The sequence below is a fragment of the Eptatretus burgeri genome, chromosome 8 (assembly GCF_056783735.1).
Source record: "Eptatretus burgeri isolate ZD-2024b chromosome 8, Ebu_testis_v1, whole genome shotgun sequence".
NCBI lineage: Eukaryota > Metazoa > Chordata > Myxini > Myxiniformes > Myxinidae > Eptatretus > Eptatretus burgeri.
Window position 1 is genome coordinate 98258789 of NC_140968.1, and position 20540 is coordinate 98279328.

At 48.2% G+C, this 20540-nt stretch overlaps 2 pseudogenes; both read left to right on the plus strand.

Annotated features, from left to right (window-relative positions):
* Positions 1 to 4929: 4929 nt before the first annotated feature.
* LOC147022353 (uncharacterized) lies at positions 4930 to 6710 on the plus strand (annotated as a pseudogene).
* Positions 6711 to 6735: 25 nt separating this feature from the next.
* Positions 6736 to 8143, plus strand: LOC147022354 (uncharacterized; annotated as a pseudogene).
* The last annotated feature ends 12397 nt before the right edge of the window (positions 8144 to 20540 follow it).

The window sequence follows — 20540 nt, forward strand, 5'->3', positions numbered from 1 at the left end:
AACTTTAACCCTGCCTGTCTGAGGTGCCCAAACACCTGGTCCAAATTTGGTATGGCCTGGGGAAATGTTTTAGCATGCACCAGGATGTCATCCAGATACACCAAGCATGATTGCCATGGCATGCCGCCCAGTACACACTCCATCAATTGTTCAAACGTGGTGGGGGTATTACACAAACCAAACGGCATCACAGTGAACCGACACAGTCCCTTCCCTGTGGAAAATGCTGTTTTCTCCTTCCCTGTCTTGTCCATCTCCACCCACCAATACCTGCTATTGAGGTCCAAAGTGGAGAACCAATTTGAGCCCGCAACGGCATCGAGGGTATTGTCAGTTCTTGGCAAAGGATAGGAGTCTTTGAGTGTCACGTTAAGCTGACGAAAGTCCACACAGAAACGCGTGGTCCCATCTTTCTTTTTAACCAACACAATTGATGACATCCAAGGACTTTCCGAGGACGGAATGACACCTGCACTCAGCATCTTTTCTACCTGATCGTCAGCTTCCTCCCTCTTGCTCCAAGGGATCCATTGAGTGGGCTGACGAATAGGCCGAGCCTCACCGTTGTGGATCTGATGTTTCACCAGGCCCGTACGTCCAATGTCCTTGGGAGACAAAGAGAAGATTCCCAAATGCTGGTTAATTGGTTTGTGTAAGGCCTCCCGTTGAGCTTCCTCCAAATCTGCACTACTCCGGTTTACCATCTCGTAAATGGGATCGGGCCAATTGCGATCACATTCCAGAGATTCGCTCCGGGGCCGATCCGGCCAGATGTTCTCATCTCTCACCTCTGTGACATTAATAACTGGGGTGCAGTCTGCCACCTTCGTGCCCCATCCTATAGTGCGTGGTTCTGTGCGAACATTAATTACCCTGACGACCACCAGAGGCTGTCAGTATTTACAAGGGTACGGCCCACGACTAAGCCTGGGATTGGTTGCCCCACCAGCTGCTCAACAAGACCACAGGGTTCCCGCCAGGTTGGGTGAACCCACCATCATGCTGGGACTATCGCCTCGGCACCCGAGGGAACAGTAACTGGATCAGGAGCCTCCAGCTCCACCTTCTCATCCATGCTCACACCCCCTCGTGGCAGCTCTTTGAAACCCACCTGCATGATACCCCGGGCGAGATTGATTTCACACTCGCTGGTGGTTAACAAATCCAACCCTATTAGACATAGGTCGCACACCTCCACCTGTTGTGTTCACGAACCAGGCAGACACAAGAGCAAGAAGCAGGCTGACACAGGAGCCAGAAGCAACTCTGCTTTATTACGCTGCATGAGAGTACACTGCAAGCCTCCTAGCGGACGGGCCATAATATAAAACCCAATCATGTGACCACAAGAATCCAATCCCCATACAGCACACTTCCTCCCCCTCTAAATGGCAGAGATTAACAGACAAAATCCTCCAAGTACCGCGGGTGCTTCCTGACCCGTCCCGGGGCAGCGAGGCGACACAGGCTCAGACTCCTCCCGACTCGGTAGAGGTGACACACCAGTAGGACTCGCCCCGTTTTTTTAACATCAAGAGCCCCAGGCCGACAAGCTTGTTCATTTTCCTAGTGCAGGACTGATTCAGGTAAACACCCCGAGTCTGCTAGCCCAGTCGGCGCCGGCACGTCTGACCTCGGCGATTCAACAGAAATCAGAGGTGAGGGCACCACTTGCCCCATCCCCATGTCACTCGGCACGGGTGGTGATGCTGAACAGCGATCATGAATTTGGTCCGCGTGCCGTTTCCACACTTTCCCATCATCAGTTTTAACAAAGCAGTTGACTGGCCCGAGTACCACGGAGACCACTGCCGGCACCCACTTCCAATCGTGGCAATAATCACGTACCATTACCCGCTGCCCTACTTCAAAAGTGCGCACCCGCGTTGGACGTGATACCGCCCCAGGCACCGACCTCCCAGGCCTCAGCAAATCCAGTCGAGATCTCAATGCACGCCCATACAGACGCATCGCAGGTGTATCACCACTGGTTGGATGAACAGCATTCCTATAACACAGCAAGAACACATCAACCACCGCTTGCATAGATGCCCCCTCCCCTCTACGCAACGCACGCTTCAACATTTTAACAAATGATTCAGCCTGGCCATTCGTTGCCGGATGGTATGGTGCTGACTTTAGATGTTTTACACCGTTCCGCACCATTAAATTATCAAAAACACCAGCAACAAAAAGTGGACCATTATCAGACACCAACACTTCGGGTATTCCTTTGTTTGCAAAGATTGATCGCAGCTTCTCCACCGTGTTTTCCGCCGTCGTGCATTGCATGACCACAACCTCCGGCCACTTGGAGAACGCATCAACAACAACCAAAAATATCTTGCCCTTAAAAGGACCAGCAAAATCTACATGGATTCTCTGCCATGGCCTGTCCGGGATAGGCCATAAGCACGACGCCCGCCACGGGTTGTCGGCATCTGACTGACATGTCGTGCAATGCTTAATCATCTGCTCAATGTCCTTGTCCAGACCCGGCCGCCACAAGAGGCTACGGGCTACACTTTTGGTTTTAACGATGCCGAGGTGACTGGCATGCAGCTTCTCCAGACAACGTCGCCTGAACTTCAGGGGAATCAGCGTTCTCATACCCCACATAATACACCTTTGAGCCAACGACAGCTCTGACGCTTTAGACGCAAACGGTTGATATTCAGGTGTCGAAGGCAGGTCGTTCCAATTCCCAGTGGAGATCGCCTGTACGACACGGGCGAGCACAGAATCGTGGGCTGATTCAACAGCCACCTGCTTAGCCGTGATCGGCCCACACTGGATTTGGCTCAGTGTAAACACATCAACATGGTCGGATGATTCAGACGAAGATGGGTCCCCCTTTCAAGGCAAGCGAGAGAGACCGTCGCAGTTGGCATGCTTCTCGGTGCTCCGGAAGTGGATATCGTAGCTGTAGGCAGCAAGGAACAGGCACCATCGTTGTATCCGCGTCGCCGCCGTGACCGGGACACCTCACTTTGGTTCCAGGATGAATTGGAGTGGCTTGTGATCAGTCTGCAAGGTGAAATCGTGACCAAGCAGGTGTTGATGAAACTTCCGCACTCCCCAGGCGAGGCTGAGAGCCTCCCGCTCGATCTGGGAATATTTCTGCTCTGTTGCTGACAGGGTGCGGGATGCAAAACAAACAGGTCGCTCGGACCCATCGTCCATCTTGTGTGATAGCACCGCTCCGATGCCGTACGCGGAACTGTCGCATGCGAACAAGAGCGGACGGTTATGCTCGTAGCGGACGAGAACCGTGTCCTCTGCGAGTAGCAGCTTGACACGGTCGAACGCTGCCTGGTGGTCGGACCTCCATGCCCAGCGTTCCTCCTTCTTGAGCAGTCGTGTTAACGGGGCCAACTCAGAGCTCAGATTGCTTACGAATCTCTGGTAATACTGCGCTATACCAATAAAAGAGCGAAGCTGAGTCTTGTCCCGTGGTGGTGGCATGTGCTGGATCGCCTCCACCTTCCGTGGGCCTTTCAACAGCCCCTCCGGCGTGATGATGTGCCCAAGGTATTCCAACCGTTGTCTGAAGAACGCACATTTGTCCCTGTTCAAGTGCAGCCCACAAGCCTCCAACTTCGTCAGCACTTTGTCAATGTTGGCGAGGTGCTCCCCCGCTGTTTTCCCTGCAATGAGCACATCGTCCAGGTAGGTCTGAGCGGGCAGGCCAACACAAACCTGATCCATCGCTTTCTGCCACAGGGCGGGGGCCGAAGCAATCCCAAAACAGAGCCGGGTGTATCGATAGAGTCCTTGACATGTGTTGATCGTCAGAAGGTCACTACTCCCGGGGTCCATTTCCAGATGAAAATCTGCATCTCACAGATCGAGTTTCGTAAAGAATTTACTCCCTGCCAACCGTGCATATATCTCATCGATCGATGGAAGCGGATACTGCTCGATGCTGAGACCCGGGTTGACCGTGGACTTGAAGTCCCCGCATAATCGAACGTCACGATTCCGTTTCAGCACCGTGACGAGCGGAGTGGCCCAGTCCGAGTATGGCACCCGTTCGATAACTCCACAGGCCTCCAGTCTATCCAACTCAACCTTCACCTTGTCCCGCAGGGCATATGTAACTGGCCTTGGCTTACAGAACCGTGGTGCCACCCCGTCCTTCATGAAGAGCTTGGCTTGCATGCCCTTGAGTTTCCCAAGCTCGTTGCAAAACAGGCCTTGATGCTTTTGAAGAACCTCCTCCAAGTGATTCTCTAATCTGCTTGGTATTAGTCCGGGAGCCCATGGAGATTTGTTTAGCATTGCGAGTACAAAGGTTTGAGGCTTGGAATATGATGGGATACAACATGGGACCCTCAAACAGGCATTCTTAAGTTTCATCTGCTGTACCATTCCTGGGGGCGACCACTTAAAGTACCCCCAAATTCAAGTTTAATTAGCATGATTGATTATATGAATGAAACCAGTGCCAAAATGTTCTCCTAGAAGGTAGAAATAAAGATCCGCTATTCTTAAGTGTCAACTCCTGTACTTAGCCTACTTAAGAACGCCCCTAATTAGTGCTAATTACCATGTTAATTATCATGATTGAGTACAAAAATGAGACTTGCACCAAAATATCCAGTAGGGTACCCTGACTAAGTTTCGGCCATTCTTAAGTGTCAAATCCTGTACCAAGTCCAGTTAAGAACGGGTCAAAGGTCAGGGTCAGTGCTGCCGGGGGGGGGGGGGGTTAATTAGCATAATTAGGTACATGAATGAAACCAGCGCTAAATTGTTCATCTTTGGGGTGAAAATCAAGATCCGCCATTCTTAAGTGTCAACTCCTGTACTTGGTCTACTTAAGAACGCCCCTAATTAGCGCTAATTATCACGTTAATTAGCATGATTGAGTACAAAGATGGAAGTTTGACCAAAATGTCTCTCAGACCACCCTGTCCATGGATTGGCCATTCTTAAGTGTCAACTCCTGTACCTCGTCCACTTAAGAACGAAGAACATCCTTTATCATGTTTATAAAAACATTTTTAATCCGCAATATCTGTCTCTCGGCCTGATATCATTGAATCAATTTACCGGTACTTTAATTTACGCCATGTCCTAATTAAACCTGGTAACACAAGAAATTTAATTTTGATGATTGCAAAAACAAAATGTTTCCTTTAAAAATCCTTTCCCGAACATTGTTCTATCCCAAATAATATTGCCATTTCAGATAAGTGACAATGGATACGCAAGACCCTGATTGGTCTCCTAACATTGCCAGGACTGAGACCCCAAGCCCAGTTCCGACACCTCAGAGACGCTGTATCCTTCATACGCATCAGAGTTCGGGGAAAGAGGCCATGCCTTGAAGTGTTACCATTCGGTGAACAACAATGGGCCACAGTACAAAAAGCTGCATCAAACAGGCTTTAAAAAACGAAATTTCGAGAATTCAGTTTCCCGCGATGTCGTTCTTGATCTACCTGAAAGCCCAGGGGAAAAGGATGGATATCATGTTAGCTGTTATAAAAACTTCACTGCAGTTTCAGCCAGCCAGTCACCTGTCGACATTGGTGACACTGCGAGTACCTCTACGACAACACATTTACGTTCTGCAACCGCAACCTCAGATGAAAAGCCATCCACTTCCAGTAATATTTCCACCGCAATGTTTGTTTTGTGGCAACACAAAAAAGGGTGGGCTTGAAGTTGCTGGTGCTTGCGAAACTCTCGAGGCGAGCCAAAGCATTCAGGAGGCGGCTTTGGTATTAAATGATGCTAAAATCTTGTCTAAAATCAGTGGCATTGACCTTGTCACCTAGGAAGTGAAATATCATCACTCTTGCAAGAGTTCGTTTCTGATGTCGGCAAACAGAGTACGCGATCGTGACAGGGAGAGTGCCGAAAGTCCATCGACCAGTACCACCAACCCGTCAGCTGTTGATGATATTCAAGCATATGTTGAGCAATCTGTCCTCAGAAACAAAAGGCCCGAACTCCTTACATCCGTGTATGCGAGGTATTTGGACTTGTGAAATATATCATCAGAAACTCCTCTAAATGACGCTCAAAGCCTAATGCGGAATTTGAAGGGAAAATTTGGTGACAAACTTAAATTTCAAACTCCACTCGGAAAGAAATTAGGATTGATAATGTACAGTTCTGAAATGTCTGATGACGCAGTACATGTCGCATATGACTATGCCTCCGATGATGAACAAATTGTGACTAAGGCCGCTCTGCTACTCAGGAAACAACTACTTGATGTTCAAAAAAAGGATTTGCCCGAAAATCCTACTTTTAGATGACCTGGAGGGAGGTGATGTATCCCCCCCAACCTCTGTTATCTACTTTTTTTCACCACCTTGTACTGTGGACAAAATCCCACAAAATGTACCGACCATGTCATGCGCCGCGTTAAATCATCCTGTGATGATGCCCTCTTCATTACTAGGAGAGGTAAAGTCAAACCAGCAAAGCAAGTGGCACTGGGTGTCGCTGTGAAATCTGTCACAGGTAGCAAAAAGGTTGTGCAGGTGTTCAATCGATTTGGGCACTGCATAAATTACAACAGCTTAGAGGAATTGGAAACAGAAACAGCAGAGCAACTTCAAGAAAGGCGACTGTCCTGTCCTGATGGAACCATCAAAGACAAGCCAATGGGTGTTGCATTTGTTAACTTCGATGAGTTGACAAATACATTATCTCCATCTAGTCTTTATCTATCTTCATCTAGTCTTCGATGATTACCCACAGCCATCTTTGAAAGACATGGAACGGAGAAGGAGAGGAGCAGATGACCGGGAGTTTTTGATAACTGGGCCAGAACAAAAAGGACCGAAAGATCTAAGCAATGCCCTGAAATCAAGGTCATTTAAGAGACAGCTCCCCAAGTTCCTAGCGAGAGAATGGCAAGACCGGGCATACAAACAGATCATTGGAAGCCGTCAGCTCTATCTTGACATTCCCGGAGAATGCTATCACTACGAAGTCGGCGATGGAGTTATCAGACGTGATTCCGTTGAATACCTTAGAAACAACCACGAAGAGGCAGGTACGAAGATATGTCTCCATGCAAAATCTGTGGCAGTACTGAGAAACAAGGGGACATCATCATTCGTGCATCAGATACAGACACAGCAATCGTCATGTTGTATCACTGTAACAAGTTTCAGTCACCCTTGTGGATGGATGTTGGTACTGGGCCCAAGAATAACCGGATATATATCAGCATTACCGCCATCTATGAGTAACTTGGACCTCAGATATGTGCAGCATTGGCGGGATTCCACGCGTTCGCAGGCAGTGACTACACTGCGGCATTTGTTCGCAAAGGCAAAGTCAAACCATTTGCTCAGATGGAAAAGAATAAAGAGGCACAGAAAGCATTCCAAAGCCTGGCGACTGAAGCATAACTGAGTCAAAAAACTCGAAAGACCCTGCAAACTTTCACCACAATCATGTATGGTGCAAAGGACACCAGCAAGGTAACACACAATGGTTATCGGTACAAGGTGTTTGAAAAGGGTTATGGACCAAAGTCGACAGCAAAGAACCCCTTGGAGAAACTTAGGGCATAAACGCAAGTGCTATTCCACCATGTGAGGCAGAGCTCATTATGCATATGAAACGTGCATCATTTGTTGCTCACATGTGGCTGAATGCTGATGTCGCCGAAATCCAACAGCACCCTATGGAATCAAATGGTTGGGACTTTGACAATGGATATTATCAGCCAATTTGGCATGAAGGGCCACAGATGCCAGACACCCTGGTTCCAGAGGAAGAAGAGCTCAATGGTGATGAAAGTATCGAAGAGGAGAACATGACCGTCTCATCGGATGACGAGTCAGACTGGACCGAAGATGATTACGGAACACGATGCACAACAACCAGTTGCTACCTGTGACTTCTTTAATGTCATCAATACAATCAAACTACAGTTAGAAATATTTCTATTAGTAATTTCATACAATTAATAGTGATCATTATCAGCAGTCACTATCGCATTTTCGTCCATGTTGTAATTTTGTTTCAAATTTTATTAAACTCTGTTTTTGCATCTATAATGTATATTGTTCATTAATTTTATCCCCGTTCTTAAGTGGACCAGGTACAGGAGTTGACACTTAAGAATGGCCGAAACTTAGTCAGGGTACCCTACTGGATATTTTGGTGCAAGTCTCATTTTTGTACTCAATCATGCTAATTAACGTGGTAATTAGCGCTAATTAGGGGTGTTCTTAAGTAGGCTAAGTACAGGAGTTGACACTTAAGAATGGCGGATCTTTATTTCTTCCTTCTAGGAGAACATTTTGGCACTGGTTTCATTCATGTACTCAATCATGCTAATTAAACTTGAATTTGGGGGTACTTTAAGTGGTCGTCCCTAGGAATGGTACGGGAGATGAAACTTAAGAATGCCCGTTTGAGGGTCCCATGTTGTATCCCATCATATTTCAAGCCTCAAACCTTTTGTACTCGCAATGCTAAACAAATCTCCATGGGTTCCCGGACTATATGGTTTGTACAAGGTGAATGGCTGTCCAGTCTAGCCTGATGCGGGTCAGCCAGTCCCGACCGAGGAGGGATGGCCCCCTCCCCCGAACCACATACAACTTGAGAGCGGCGTCCTGGCCTTGATAGGCCACGGATACGTCTGCCATTCCAACCGGCGTTATCTTCTCGTTGGTGTATGTGTACAGCGTGAGGTCTGACCTGATAAGCTTCAGACCGTTCAGCTTGTGCGTGGTCTGTTCACCTATGATGGACACCGCCGCGCCCGTATCAACTTGGAATGTGATCGGCGTCTTGTTGACCTCCACTTCCAACGTCTTCGGTCGTGTAGTCGCAGGGCCAACCGAATAAAGACTCATCATTGGTTGCAGGTCTTGCCCTGGGTCGTCGGGGTCGTCCCGCACATCACCGTCCATGACTCTAACAGTGGCCGATGCCGCTCGACACACGCGTTTCAGGTGGCCCACCTTGTTACAATGCAAACGCACGCAGTTCGTATACGGGCACACACGCCGGAGGTGTCGACCCCCACACCCCCAACATGCCTGCGTGTTCACTTCGCCACCCGATCGGACGTGTTGCGAAGGCTGACCGCGGTTCGTACCGAAGGTCGCTCCCGGGGCCCGAGGTGAATGAGACATCTCGTTTATCCCCAAGTCACCTCCCATGGTTTGACTGGCGATGGCTCGTACATCCCTGAGGGTCCGTTCGACAGCCGACGTGGTTTCGACCGCAGCGACGAACGTGATGTCCTCGAACTTCGTACGCAGTATCGCCGAAACCATTTTTGGGTCTTGTAAACCGGCAATAAATCGATCTTTGAGCCTGGCTGGATGCTCATCCGGTGTAAATTTTCAGGCAACGGACAGATGTTTTAATCTTGCCACGAAATCCGCCACGCGCTCTCCCGGGCTCCTCACCAGATGATCGAACTCATACCGAACTCATGTTATGCGACCAGGTCACATAACAGCCGGTAGTTGTCCAACGACAGCGACGAAAGAAGGATAGCCTTCTTCGTGCCTTCCTCGCCCACGCTGTTCGCGTCGAAATAAAACTCTAATTGCTCCGCAAACAGTTCAAAGTCGTCGACGGTGAATACCGGAACTTTGCCGTGATCACTGACTCAATTGCCATCTGTCCCATCCATCGTCGCCAAACTGTTGCGTTCACGAAGCAGGCGGACACGGGAGCCAGAAGCAACTCTGCTTTATTACGCTGCGCGAGAGTACACTGAAAAGCCTCCGAGCGGACGGGCCATAATATAAAACCCAATCACGTGACTACAAGCATCCCATCCCCATACAGCACACCACCACCAACCAAACCTCTACTCTCTTCCTTAACGAACCCAACTTAAGGGTCACAAAACCATGCCCGATGATGGGAGCTGTTGTCCCAGTAGCCAGCGGCAGGCTATGATTTTCCGGACGGTGGGTATCATCCCAGCCGTCTATGCTCGAAACAAGGATCACGGGGCTGATGATTGTGGTGCTTGCTCCTGTGTCCACATTGGTGTCTACCCCTACGCCGGCAATTTTACACCTAATTTGTTAAACTACCAATGCCAATTTGGCCACAATATATGGCCTGTCGTGTCTGTGAAGGCACTTTTCCATCTACCATAGCTGAACATGACCCTATATGGCCAGCACATACTACTTTCCCAGGACCTGGTGGAGGGGGGTGGAGGAGTGTTGAGGGCTGGCTAGTTCGGTCCATACGGGGCGGAGTTGGTGTGGTGAATTGAAGGACGTGACGCGTGATCACATGTCGCGCGACGCGCACACGGGATAGATAAAGCCAAGTCTCCGCACGGACGGGGTGATTGTCCCAGGGGCATTGTCATTTACGGCGGCGGTTCACTTGGTGCTCGTTGAATGGTGAGAATTGAGAGTATATCGGACTCCGTGCTTATGCTGATTTATTTTGCGGTGATCAATTGCACATGTATACATTGCTGCTTATGTACTCCTAGCTGCACCTGTATCCCCTGATGTGCCCGTAGAAGCGGCTTCAATCAAATGGAATAAAGCCTACACTCTGAAGGTTCTTCTCTCGCTTCCATTTCAATTTATTCCATTTGGTTTTCTCGGCTCTCTCAACCAACGATGAACAAGATCTACAAACCAGAGAGGTTCGACGCAGACCCAAACGCGACTGACTCGGAAATGAAATGGTCGCATTGGTTCCGTTCCTTCTCACACTATCTGACCATCATCGAAGAGGGAGCCGACAAATTGGCCGCCCTTGTGAATCATGTCTCACCCAGTGTATTCAGGCTCTTCTCGGAGTGCGACACCTACGATGCAGCGATCGACGAGCTGCGGGCGCTCTACGTGAAGCGCAAGAACGAGGTGTACATACGACATCTTCTCAACACACGCAAGCAAGCAGCCGGGGAGACCATCGATCAGTTCCTGCAAGCTCTGAGGCAGTTGGGAAAAGACTGAAGTTTCCGGGCCGTATCCGCCGAGGAACACCGAGATGAAGCGACCAGAGAAGCATTCATCCAAGGGCTCAGGTCAGCCCACATACGGCAACGCTTACTGGAGAAAGCGCAACCCACTCTTGAAAAGGTAGCCGACCAGGCTCGAGCAATGGATACGGCTCAGCAGCAATCTGAGTCATTTGGGACACCGATGCTGCTAATGAACGCCGCTACGGTGGAAACTCAAGGAACCCCACAGGGCACCCCTGACACAGAGGATGGAGAAAAACCCGAGGAATCGGATACCCAGACCTCGTCAAACTCCTCAGCAACTACTTCGGTTGGTAAATGCTTCTTTTGTGGGTATAAAAGACACCTCCGCCACAAATGCCCCGCCAGAGATGCCACATGCATGAATTGTGACATGAAAGGGCATTATGCCAGGGTATGTAAATCTACTCTAAGGAGAAATAAACCCACTTCTGCGGCTCTCTACTCACAAAAGGAACTAACTGCAGCCTCACCGGGGAATCTATCCAAGGCTATCATCAACGTACGAATTAACGGGCATATGGCTGAGGCACTGATTGATACCGGTAGCTCTGAAAGTTTCGTCAACAGCTCGCTAGTGAAGGGCAGGAAATGGAAGATCCACCCGACAGACAATACGGTATGCATGGCCGCCACATCTCTACAGTCCCGCGTACGAGGGTACTGCAATGTTGAATTGGACGTAAAAGGGTACACGCATCGGGATGCAAGGGTACTGGTGCTTCGTGATTTATGCGCAGACGTAATTCTGGGTCATAATGTCCTCAAGCAGCACACGAGCGTCGAAATACCCTTTGGAGGAAGCAAACCTCGTCTAATTTTAAATGCTCTGACCACCGCAGAGGTATCGTCCCCCATGCTGTTTGCTAACTTGTCGCCGGACTGTAAACCGATAGCGATCAAATCGCGACGATACCACTGCTGATATGAACTTCATCGCTTCAGAGACCAAGCGATTACTGGAAGAAGGAATTATAGAACCGAGCGATTCGCCATGGCGCGCACAGGTGTTGGTCACCACCAACCAGAACCATAAGAAACGAATGGTTGTCGATTACTCTCAAACGGTCAATCGTTTCACCCAACTCGATGCCTACCCTTTGCCGCGCATAGACGAGATGGTCGAACGCGTGGCCAATTATAAAATATTCAGCACCATCAATTTGCGAAGCGCCTATCATCAAATTCCCATCCGAGAGGAAGACAAACCTTACACCGCGTTCGAGGCAGGTAGACGCCTCTACCAATTCAGGAGGATTCCGTTCGGTGTCACGAATGGAGTAGCTTGCTTCCAACGAGTTATGGACGACATCATCTCAGATGAAAACCTCAAAGACACTTTTGTTTACGTGGACAATGTCACGGTGTGCGGTAAGGATCGGGGGGAACATGATATGAATCTGGACAGATTCTTGAGCATTGCTAGAAAATATAATCTGACCCTCAACTACGAGAAATGCGTATTCTCGGCAAGGTCAATTGACCTTCTCGGCTACACAATAGCCGACGGCACGATTAAGCCTGATCCTGAACGATTGCACCCACTTCGTGAGCTACCCCCACCTCAGGACCTGCAGACAATGCGCCGGGTGATCGGGATGTTCGCTTACTATGCAAGATGGATTTCGCAATACTCCGAGAAAATACATCCCCTAGTGCATTGCAAAAACTTCTTACCAGATGCCGCTGTTGTGACAGCTTTCCACAACCTCAAGGATGATATCAGTAAGTCCGTGGTTTTATCGATCGACAGCTCGGTGCCCTTCGTGGTGGAAACGGATGCTTCTGATCACGCGATAGCTGCGACGCTCAATCAGTCTGGGCGACCCGTCGCGTTCTTCTCGAGAACTCTCTCTGGAAGCGAGCAGAGACACTCAGCAATAGAGAAGGAAGCGTACGCTATTGTCGAAGCCCTACGTAAATGGAGACATTATTTACTGGGAAACCACTTCACGCTCGTCACGGACCAGCGATCCGTTGCATACATGTTTGATGGGAAAATAACGGGAAAATTAAGAATGAAAAAATTATGAGATGGCGGATAGAACTAGCTTGCTATAGTTACGACATTGTTTACCGGCCCGGGAGGGAAAACCCTGCTGCAGATACCTTCTCTCGGGTCTACTGTTCGGAGACAATCAGTCGGGCTTTGCAAGACCTCCATGTGTCTCTGTGCCACCCAGGGGTAACCAGAATGGCACATTTCGTGCTCAGACAAAACCTTCCCTATTCTATCGAAGATATTAAACAAATGAATGCTTCATGCCCTGTTTGTGCTGAACTAAAACCCAGATTCTATGGCGCGGCATCTGGCAGATTGATCAAGGCCACTTCTCCCTTCGAGAGACTAAACATTGACTTCAAAGGGCCCCTGCCGACCGAGACAGACAACAGATACATATTCACTGTTGTTGATGAATATTCAAGGTTCCCTTTCGCATTTCCGTGCTCGGATATGACCTCGGGCACTGTCGTGAAATGTCTGTCTGACCTCTTCGCTACGTTTGGGAAACCTTCGTACATGCATTCAGACAGAGGGCCGTGTTTCATGTCGGCCGGGCTAAAACAGTTCCTATATGAACACGGCATAGCAACTAGTCGAACGACGGGTTACAACCCACAGGGTAATGGGCAGGTGGAACGGTATAATGGAGTTATTTGGAAAGCCGTAACTCTGGCGCTGAAATCGAGAGGACTGGGCCCCGAGCGGTGGGAGGTTGCCCTTCTCGACGCTCTGAATTCCATACGCTCTTTGCTCTGCACGTCCACCAATGCAACTCCTCACGAACGAATGTTTACTCACCAACGACGTTATGTTGACGGTCAAACGGTGCCCAACTGGCTAACCCATCCCGGAACAGTGTTCATGAAACACCCGGTACGACAAAGCAAGTATGAACCCATGGTGGAGGGGGTCGAACTCATCGATACTAATCCAGAGTATGCTCATGTCAGACTCCCTGATGGCAGGGAGACCACTGTGTCGGTTCGCCATTTGGCTCCCTCAGGTACTCCTCCCGCAGGTACACCACCATCTGGCACTCCTCCCTCTGACATCCCCTCCCCAGGTGTTCCCCCCCCCCAGGAACTCCACCCGGGAACGGTGGCGATGGAGCTGCCACGTTCCACCCGAGAGCGATCGAGGAGTCATCACCGGCACGAGTCGAGGCTCACCAAGAGGATCGGAAGCCTCCCTCAAGTGAAACCGCCATTTACTCCCGGAGAGGTCGACGGATAAAACCCCCTCGCCGACTCGATCTGTAAAGGGGATTATCGGCATCCTCGATGCTCATGCTCCTATATGCTCATTATATCATATATCGATGCTCATTACCATGCTCCTACAACTCAAAATAATCCTCACTGCTTGGAATGTATGCTTCTGTAGTTTAAATAGTTCGCGTTGCTTGAAATGTATACTCCTGTAGCGCTGAAGTAATCATGGTGCGTTAGTTGGGCCTCTAGTTACATTTTAAAGACGGGGAGAATGTGGTGAATTGAAGGACGTGGCGCGCGATCACATGTCGCGCGACGCGCACACGGGATAGATAAAGCCAAGATTCCGCGCGGACGGGGTGATTGTCCCAGGGGCATTGTCATTTACGGCAGCGGTTCACTTGGTGCTCGTTGAATGGTGAGAATTGAGAGTATATCGGACTCCGTGCTTATGCTGATTCATTTTGCGGTGATCAATTGCACATGTATACATTGCTGCTTATGTACTCCTAGCTGCACCTGTATCCCCTGATGTGCCCGTAGAAGCGGCTTCAATCAAATGGAATAAAGCCTACACTCTGAAGGTTCTTCTCTCGCTTCCATTTCAGTTGGTGGTCCTGGATAGCGATGTCTATCCCTGCGTGGAGTTCTGCAGTCCCTTGACAGGTGACCTGTCATACCACAATTATAACACCTTACTTGGTAAGGTATATGCCTCTGATACTCCGAATTGCCCCCCTCCTCTAATTCCGAGTTTGAGCATTTATCGTTGACCTACCAGGTGCCATCATCGGAGCCGCCTGCCATGGTCCAGACCTCGCCAACTGGCGGTTTACCATGCCCCGAACCATTTCCTCCAGGTCCGCCCTCCTTTTGGGGGCGGCTCTTCCCGTGGACCCGCCGTTGTGCGTCGGGCCCACCTATCTCACCGCTCATGCATTCAATAATCTCCTCCTTCACTCTACCACCTGTTTCTACCTGTTTTGCTTCGATTTCAATTATTTCACTTTGTACCTCATCCACCACCTATTTTACCTTCCTTAATTCCCGATGCACTCCATTGTATTTCCCCCTCTCACGTCACCTTCATTGTTTCTATTTGTCTTTTCAATTTCCATTCCTTTGTCCCCATCGGCTGTGTCACCTCAACTACTCTCTTCGTCAGTTCCTCATGAACCATTTCACATTCTTTTTTCATTGGAGTCATTTCTTTTTTTGATTCCTTCCGGGTGGCTCTCAGCTCCTTGATCGCCCCCTGTGTTCTTCTCCATTTGTTCCTTCATTGCATTCTGTCCTATCGTCAGTCCCACCTCCTTCGTTATGTTCCCAATCTCTCCTATCAGTCTGACCTCGCTCTCCCTCACCTCTTCCCGGACACCGATCCTGCACTCCCTTACCTCCTCTCGCACTGCCACCATTTCTCTGCCCATCGCTTCACTCATCTCCCTTTTTATTTCATCACCCATCATGTCCATTTTTCTGCTCATCGCGTCCATTTTGCTGCTTTTGTTCTGGTCCATCATTTTTGTTTGTGCCTTGTTGTCTTCACTCATCATTTTTGTTTGTGCCTTGTTTTCTTTGTTCATCATTTTTATTTGTGCCATTAGTTGCATCATGAACAACATAGTGTCATTCTTGGGCTGCACTGGCAGTGATCACCCGCCGTTCTGCACTCTCGGCGCTGCATTTTCCAGGGGCCGAAGGTGGGAATTATTTTCCACCTCTCCCATTCTTTCCTCTTCACCCTCCATTGCGACTTCATGCAAGTCCTGGATCAATTCTTTATCCATATTGACATCGTCTACATGGTTCACCGGGACCTGCCCGTGTTGGTCTGTCATTGTCCGCAACAATAAATTTTAATAAAATTTTGTCTAAACAGCTCCGAAATTTGAGGTGCGTGAAGTGCACTACAGCTCCAAGGATCCCTCTCCTGACACCAGTTTGTTTTGGCCACGGGTACCGAGTATTATGAGAGGGTTAATCCTCGTTTCTCCTCGGAAGAATCGGACCTGGGGCACCACTCACAGTTAACTTTATGGTGCGGTGGGTTGCTTAACAACCAGGAACGCCAATCGGTTAACCACAAGTTCCAGTGTCCACCCTTTAATTTGCCATTTAACTAGAGGTCACATGTCCTCCTGACCGGGGAATGAGCCCTCGGCGATTCACCAATCATATTTTGATTAGATCTTAAGTAATGCGTCCGAGCGTTTTCCACTGGTGCACGCCAACTATGACAGGTTAAATAGTTTGGGAATTATCTCCCAGTCTATCGAGGTTTGGACCATGCTGGATCAATGGAAGGAAATGACAATCGACGGACAGGTTGAAACATCAACAAGGAATTTATTAAGAATAAAAATAAATAAATTGAAGGACTTTTTATTTCCTTGTTCATTAAATGGGGGAATTCAAATCAAATGTTTAATCAACAAAATAATCTCAAACAAATAAAGAATTCAACAATCATTTATAGAAAATGAACAAAGAGCAGATGCTTATCACTATGCCTTACTTAACAACTGCACACAAGACATGGGGACCCATCAGATCATTCAGGGGAAAAAGAAATCCGATCTTGGCTTACCAAGGTAGAAGTCGTCGTACATCGATAAAAATAACCCAAAATGTGTGAGCGTGACTTGATCTACCTGTCCACATGAGCTCTCCACAGCTTAGCTCGTTTCCGCTGCCAGCGCCCTGCCTCACCATGCACCTACCCGCAAGGAGGCTCAAACACCGATTGACGTCACGTCATCACCCCCAGGAACGAGGAATGATAAGAACTTGGTACAGAGCAGAACCAGAAGGAACAGTCCAACTGTCACCAACTGCCGTTGCTGCTGTCCCCAACTGTCAGGAGCTGTCATCAACCAGGAGCTGTCATCAACTGTCATCAGGATCTCCCACCAACCCTGATCAAGATCTCTCACCAACCCTGATCAAGATTTCCCACCAACCGTGATCAGGATCTCCCACCAACCGTGATCAGGATCAACCAACCAACTGTCATCAGGAGCTCCCACCAACCGTCATCAGGATCAACCAACCAACCGTCAGCAGGATCTCCCACCAACCGTCATCAGGATCTCCCGCCAACCGTCAGCAGGATCTCCCACCAACCGTCAGCAGGATCTCCCACCAACCGTCAGCAGGATCTCCCACCAACCGTCAGCAGGATCTCCCACCAACCGTCAGCAGGATCTCCCACCAACCGTCAGCAGGATCAACCAACCAACCGTCATCAGGATCTCCCACCAACCATCAGCAGGATCTCCCACCAACCATCAGCAGGATCTCCCACCAACCGTCAGCAGGATCTCCCACCAACCGTCAGCAGGATCTCCCACCAACCGTCAGCAGGATCTCCCACCAACCGTCAGCAGGATCTCCCACCAACCTTCGTCAGGATCTCCCACCAACCTACGTCAGGATCTCCCACCAACCGTCACCATGATCTCCCACCAACCGTCGCCATGATCTCCCACCAACCGTCGTCAGGATCTCCCACCAACCGTCGTCAGGATCTCCCACCAACCGTCGTCATGATCTCCCACCAACCGTCGTCATGATCTCCCACCAACCGTCATCAGGATCTCCCACCAACCGTCACCATGATCTCCCACCAACCGTCGCCATGATCTCCCACCAACCGTCGTCATGATCTCCCACCAACCGTCATCAGGATCTCCCTACAAAGTGGGTAACACAAAGTGGGTACACATACTGTTACACAAAGGGCAAAAAAAAGTTTAGGGAAACATGAAATGCAACGCATTATGTTAATCTGCATGTATTGAAATAGCTAAATCTAATTTTTAGACCTGCAGCACGTCCGGTTTTAAAGTTACCACTGAATATATACAACACTGTAAATACACGTTCGAATTTTGAGCTTGGCGTCAGCGTTATGTACGGAATCAGATGAATAAAACAACGTAAATATTATATTTTGGGATAAGAAACATAATTTTTACTCTGCCTTTTTAAACAGGCTCAATATGTGACAGGAAAAAGAAAAAACAACACATTTTGAGAGAGTCCGATGTTATAAATTACGAGGAAAACACAGACGAGTTCAGTAGCAAAGAAAGCCACACGTTAAATTCGAATCTATTTCTTTCGAACTTTTGAAAATAATCACTTTAAACATGAAACATGAAAAAATCACTTTAAACATGAAAACATGATAATTCTTACCTCTCGGATCCTAACGAAGCACCAAAAAAATTGTAGCGTTGGTTAAATTGAAGAATTATCAGACAAATGCGAGTCACCTCGTTCGGCTCGTCGTCCTCACGCTGGATTCGTACGTTACGGCTCTCACAAAGACACTGACACGAAGACAAACGCTGCGCTCGACGGCGAATGGAAATGTGCTGACACGCTTGGAAGTGCCTATTATATCCATCAATCGGGGAAGTTTGCAAGACGGCAAGGTTTTCTAATGTTTGCGTTATTAGCGTCCGACGAGAGATGATGATTCGTACATAACGAGACTGACACGAAAATCAAGACGGGATTACTCGCAGTCCGAATTTTACTTTTCTGATCACAATTTTGATTAATATTTTTCTGCCGTTAGATTCTGTCATATTTCCAAGAATTTAAGGGAGATTTGGAATAAAAATCATAAGAAACATTATCAACACTGGACTCCTTATTTTTCTCGATGCAGTGGACACGAAGCGTTATGTACGAATCCATTATTTCATCAGATAGGGTAGATGCCAGAAAACCCGAATAGGGAGACAGAACATCATCAAAACATAAAAGAGACACCAAAGTTCACATTCTGAGTCATCACACTCAAAATAACTGTCACATAAGAAACGTACAGTAAAATAATTTTTTTACCAATCAAACTGTAACATTTCTGAGGTTACAATAACCCATATTCTGTTGCCTTAATTCATCTTTAATAAAACAGGGAAATGGAGAGTATGATATTGCCGGTTTCTACAGGTTCCCCAAGATGTCCACTTTCATTTCTGACCATTGATGGTTTGTCTAAATACATCATAATAGTTTTTTGTGGAATTTCCCACAAACATACCACAGCATACCCACTTTGTGAGCCATGCACATATACATATACATGCAATATATTGTTGCAGTTGTACGAAACCGCATGCCTCGAAGGCAATGGCACCCAACATACAATGATCCCCAGGCAGTTATTCGTTAGTATTTGTGTAGTTAGTCCTCCCCTCATGTCTAATGGGTTAATGGGACGAAGTGCATTGTGTGGGTCTCGTAATTAGGTCTAATAACTATCTCTAATTCATATTCTGATTCATACACTAACCCTGTCCTTTTAGACATGGTACATAACAAGCATGCAAGTACACACACCATTCAATAGGCAATTGATAATAAGCACACCACGATGCCTCCCTTGGCTCGGATCCACCACACCACTCCTCTCCTCGTGGACCGCTACCTGGTGTCATCCCCCATCCTGACCCGTGATCTTTATTACCCCCATTAACCATTCCTAATGCCACTCTCTTGCTTGCTGGTTTTAGTGTTTCCTCCCACCTGCTCCTCTTCTCCCCCCTTCAGCAGAAAAGACTTCAGCGTCGGCTCTAAATTCGTTGCACTTGACAAAGAATAATGTGAGGGTGTGATTGAACCCGATTTGACGGAGCATCATGAAGATGCTCACAAGGCAGCAAAGTACACCAAAAGAGGCAGTCTGAAATGTCTCTCTCGACCACCAAGGATTACTAAAAGAGTCTGCAGCTCAAAAAATCATACAGGAGACCTAAATCAAGGGTCTAAATAATTAGAACACAAAGTAGGAGGAGCAAAGGTAGAAATAAAAACTGTGAAGGATACGTGTTAATGCAAAGGTAAATGTATCTCACGGAGACCAGTGATGCACACCGACCAGAGTAGTTTGAAAAGGGGGGGGGGGGGTATGACTCCCCTCTCCGCACCAAAATTAAATAATGTCGTTTGATTTCTGATCCCCTTTATCATAATTAACGGTGGCTTTCATGAAGAGGAGGTGAACTATCGCTGGCAGCCTGGCCAAATTTCCAAATTCCTGCTCTTGGCTACAGGGAGGGGGAGGGGGGCACTGCATCACCGGCACAACTCTACCCCAGCAAATGATTCCACTCGCAGTTATGTGCTGCATATGAAAGAAGATTAATGTGCGAGGCTAATTGGCTAATTAAGCCTCCTCCTGTAGAATAAAGGAAAGCTTGATTGTTGTTGTAGGCTTTGTTTTTATTATTCATGCCCCCCCTTTCCCCCAATTGTTAATGGTACCCCACAGTTTATAAGACCCCCCAGTACGAAACCACCATTTAGAAGAAACAAAAATCTTTATTTTCTTTTCTTCCTGCAC